Here is a 5,101-nt window from a genome sequence, read left to right on the forward strand (position 1 = left end):
AAACTCCTGAGCCAGGCTGGGGTTTGTCACTGTCCTGAGGAATCACGAACCCCAGGTGTGAGGGTCCTGGACCCTGGAAATGGGCTGTGCTGGCTCCTCCCCTCCACCCTCACCCCACCTGCCCCTTGGTTCACGTGCCTCAAGGTCAAGGGGAGCAGCAGAGAACCCCCGGGGAAGGAGGTCTCAGGTGCTAGGCCGTGTGTCTCGGGAAGGTCTGGCTGCCCCGGGTTAGGGTGGCCCGAGGATTCTGGGGCCCGAGGGAGGCAGTGGGGGTGAGACCTGGCCAGGCCGATGGGGGCATACGGTCTGTGCCCGAGGGAGCAAGACTCGGGAAGTCCCGGGCCGAGAAGTCAGCTTGGACCCTTGCTGGCAGAGGCTGACATTTCCTCAGTTACTAGTTCCGCCAGAAATATTTACAAGTGCCCGTCATGTGCTGTGTTAGTGTCCTGGGCAGCTGGAGCAAAGGACCACCAACTGGGCAGCTGACAGCAACAAAAATTCACTCTCTCACAGCCTGGAGACCAGAAGTATGAAATCAGGGCCTCAGCAGGGCTGCGCCCCTCTCCAGGGGCTGCCAGGGAGGGTCCTTCCCCCCTCCCACCTCCTGGTGCTGCGGGCAGTCCCTGCGTCCCTGGGCTTGTGGCCGCATCACTCCGATCTCCACCTCGGTTGGCCCTTGGCTTCTCCCTGTGTCTCTCGTGGACGTCTTCTTTTAAGGACACTGGTCATTGGGTCAGGGCCACCCTTGTGACCTCATCTTGACTCCATCACATCTGCAAAGACCCTATTTCCAAAGGAGGTCACATGCACAGGTTCTGGGGGTCAGGACCCCAACATACCTCCTGGGGACACAGTTCACCCTCAACAGCTGCCAGTCCTGCTGTGTTCTGAGGGGGAGGCTGTGAGGGAGGTGGAACCCCTCCCCTCCTGGAGCCAATACTTGAGTGGGGGCAGGACCGACAAGGTGGGGAACAGCCGCTTGGCAGGTGCAAAGGCCCTGAGGCAGGTGCAAAGACCCTGAAGCAGGTGCCCGGCTGGCGGGAGGAGAGAGAGGGGAGGGGGCAGGAGAGGAAAACAGAGGGTGAGGGGCCAGTGCCAGCCTCTCGGCTTCTCCTCCGAGTGAAGTGGGGGCTGAGGGGGCGGAGGCGAGGGTCTCAACCTTCCATTACGGGGCCTCTGCTGTGGGGCGGGGCAAAGGCTACAGCGAGGTGATCTGTGCACAGAGCAGGAGGCGGGGCAGCCCGTGAACCCCACCCCCTGACCACGGGAACCGGACAGAGAAGGGATTTAAGCGCCACCCGTGGGAAGACTCAGCACAGTTCTCACCACACACACAGCCATGGGCTAGCGAAGCATCTCAAGGACCACTGCAGGTGAGACTGGGACACCCCACAGACCCACAAGTCACTGGGCCTTGGAGAGAGGGGTCCCCAAAGCTGGGGAGCGGTCAGGGCAGTGGCCTCCTTCATTCGTGCGTTCACCCCAGCCCTGGGCTACTTGGGCCTGGAGGGTGAGGGGGTCCATCCGCGTCTTCCCAGGGCTCACGGGAAAGCAGGTGATACACCTGCCTCTGCTGTGCTGCCCAGTAAGGATGGGGGACCCCCATGCACCTGTTCCCCCACAGCCCACACAGCCGCCTCAGACTCCTGGTCTCTGAGCAGCAAGATGCGGCTGCCTCTGCAGGGGCCTCGCTCTGGCCCAGGCCGTCTGGGCCTCACTGACAGACCCCTCCAGCTCCCACCCCAGTGTGGTGCCGGCGGCGAATGATACCCAGGTGCCACGTAGGAAGACCCAGAGCAGGGTCCGGACGTCTGGAGCCCCACACAGACACAGCACGTCTCCCGAAGGACGCGGTCTACACGCTGGGGCAGCGGGTTGTCCTCCTCCAGTCAGCTCCCTGGCGCCAGCTATGGACCCCGAGGCCGGGCAGCTGGCGAGGCGCCCAGCAGCTCGCTGGCACTCACTGACCAGCACACACTCCACCCCGACGGCCCTCCCTAGAAGGCACGGATGGCAGCAGTGAGTCCTAAGAAGCATCTCCAAGCCAAGAACCCGAGGGGGCCTGCGCAGCAGGAAGGGGCCCTGGACCCGCGAGCGCACGGATCCCACGCTCACTTAGAAGGCTCTGCCTTCAGAAGGACCAGGATGGGTTTCTCCAAGTCCTCTTGTCCTCTAAAGAGGAGGTCTTTGCTCCTGCCTTTGATCTTCCATAAAGCCCTGTGGCTTCTGCTTCGTGTCGGCCGTGACATTGACAATTGTTTATTAGTTCTAAAATAGCTGAAATTCATGTCAAACATTCTGCATGTTAGAAAAATGTTTATGAAGTGTTATCATGGTTTATGTAACAGTGCGTGTTTGGGAAAGCAACATAGGATGTAAGGACCACACAGGCCTCGGGCCTCAGTCCCAGGCCATGCCTGCCTGGGCAAGGAAGGGTCCCACTCCGCCCCGGAGGATCTCACTGCTTCTCAGGGTCAGGGAACTGTCCCCCGGTGCCCTGGCCACCCACCAGTGTCAGGGTCAAGGGAGGGCGGTGTCCACCACCTCCACCTCTAGGGCATTACTTAAGCCTCCAGGGGTCTCTCCCACCAGACTGACTCCCCAGCCCCAGTCTAAGGGTGAGGACACTCTCCTGTTTGTCTCCCCAGATTTTGAAGTGTCCACTTCTTAGCCACTGGATGGACCTTTCTTTGGTGGCCATTCCTGTCTGTTCTGGGACACAGGTGCCAGCACAGGCCACCTGGTTTGGGACTAGAAGTCTGGGCTTAGTCACAGGCAAGCTCTGAGTCTGCCGACCACTCAGCCCACAACCCTGGACAGCTCACTTCACATCTCTGAGCTTCACCTGTCTTACCTTCAAGTTGGGATCAATACCCACAAGAATGGCTAAAATTAAAAGGACTGACAGGGACTTCCCTGGTGGTCCAGTGGTTGAGACTCCATGCTCCCAACACAGGGGGCACGGGGTCGATCCCTGGTCAGGGAACTAAGATCCCACAGGCCGCACCGAGGAGCCAAAAAAAAAAGGACTGACTGACAACACCGTGTGGGAAAGATTGGAACAGCAGCTGGACTCTCACACCTGCTGGCAGGAACGCAAAACGGAGCGACCGCTGCTGACACAGTGTGGCTGTTTCTTACAGTTAACTACGTGCCATGTGACCCGACATGTCATCCATCCACTCCTGCGTGTTTGCCCATAGAAAGGAGAACCTCCACTCACGCAAAGCCTGAACAAACAGCAGCTCCATTCACCAAATGTGCATCCACGGGGAGCAGACACACAAGCGTGGCCCATCCACTAGAGGGGACTCTGCTCAGCAAGCAGAGTGACCGCTGCGAAGGGGACGGGTCGGGTACGTCTCAAACGCCAGACTCCAACCAGAAGAGACTGCCCGCGGTGGGTGGGGCTGCATTCACCTCCGGTGGCAGAACGTGGCCTGGCAACTTCGTCGGGGGGCAGGAGGGGGTGAGATTCCCCAGAAAGAGGCCAGAGGCAGCCTGCCCGTCTGGGGAAAGCCTGAGCTGCGATCTGGGGGTCACATGGTTGGAGGTGTTCATCAAAACTCATCAAACTGAATGTTTCAGGCTGTGTGATGCCTTCAAAATACACCTGCCAGGAGTTAATGCCCAAGAAAAGTAATTACTGTTCAACAAGACGTCCTTCGACTGGGAAGAAAATGTGTCTCCATCCCGAGCAAAATACCCGAAAGACGGATGACAGGAACCCAGATGCACATACACGAGCGGTCACAGCAGCACTTTTCACGGTAGCCGCAGGTGGGAGCAGCCCGTGTCCATCAAGGGTTGATGGATAAACTAGATGTGGTCCATCCATACAATGGACTATCAGCCAGTCATAAAAAGGAATGAAGCACCAACACCCACTACCTCATGGATGAACCTCAAAAACATGATGCCGAGTGAGCACAACCAGACATGAGCCACCACGTACTGTAGGACCCCATTTACATGAAACATCCAGAACAGGCACATCCATCAAGACAGAAAGCAGGGCTTCCCTGGTGGCGCAGTGGTTGAGGGTCCGCCTGCCGATGCGGGGGACATGGGTTCGTGTCCCGGTCCAGGAAGATCCCACGTGCCGCTGAGCGGCTAGGCCCGTGAGCCATGGCCGCTGAGCCTGCGCGTCCGGAGCCTGTGCTCCGCAACGGGAGAGGCCGCAGCGGTGGGAGGCCCGCGTATCGCAAAAAAAAAAACCAAAAACAAACAAACAAAAAAAGACAGAAAGCAGATTGGTAGTCACCAGGGGCTGACGAAGGAGAGCAGGGGGTGACTGCTTAATGGACATGGGGTCTCCTTTTGAAGAGATAAAAATGTTTGAGAACTAGATAGAGGTGAAGGTTGCACAACATTGTGAATGTACTAAACGCCCCTGAATTGTTCACTTTAAAATGGTTAATTTGAGATCATGAGAATTTCACCTTAATTTTAAGAATTAAAATAAAACCTGATCAGGACTTCCGTAGGGGCACAGTGGTTAAGAATCCGCCTGCCAATGCAGGGGACACGGGTTCAAGCCCTGGTCTGGGAAGATCCCACATGCCACAGAGCAACTAAGCCCGTGCACCACAACTACTGAGCCTGCGCTCTAGAACCGCGAGCCACAACAACTGAGCCCGCATGCCACAACTACTGAATCCCGCGCGCCTAGAGCCCGTGCTCCACAACAAGAGAAGCCACCTCAATGAGAGGCCCGCGCACCACAACGAAGAGTAGCCCCCGCTCGTTGCAACTAGAGAAAGCCCATGTGCAGCAACGAAGACCCAACGCAGCCGAAAATAAATAAATTTATTAAAAAATAAACATAAAACGTGATCAAAGTTTAGAAGAGCCTAACCGTGGGTGTGCAGTGTTCTGGGTACACACGGCCGGCAGAGCTCACACACCCCATCAACCAGCAAACCCCGGGGGCGGGGTGGGGAGCAAAGGCACAGCCGGACAAGAGAAGCAATTCACCCAACAACCCCTCACTTGACCTCGTGCTCTCTCAGTGCCCACCCTGGGCAGCTCCCAGTGAAGGAGAGCCCATGCGAGGGCTGGGGGACGGCCACCCTGACTCCCCACCACCACAGTACCTTCA

The sequence above is a fragment of the Mesoplodon mirus genome, assembly GCF_964341445.2.
Source record: "Mesoplodon mirus genome assembly, chromosome: 15".
Lineage (NCBI taxonomy): Eukaryota > Metazoa > Chordata > Mammalia > Artiodactyla > Ziphiidae > Mesoplodon > Mesoplodon mirus.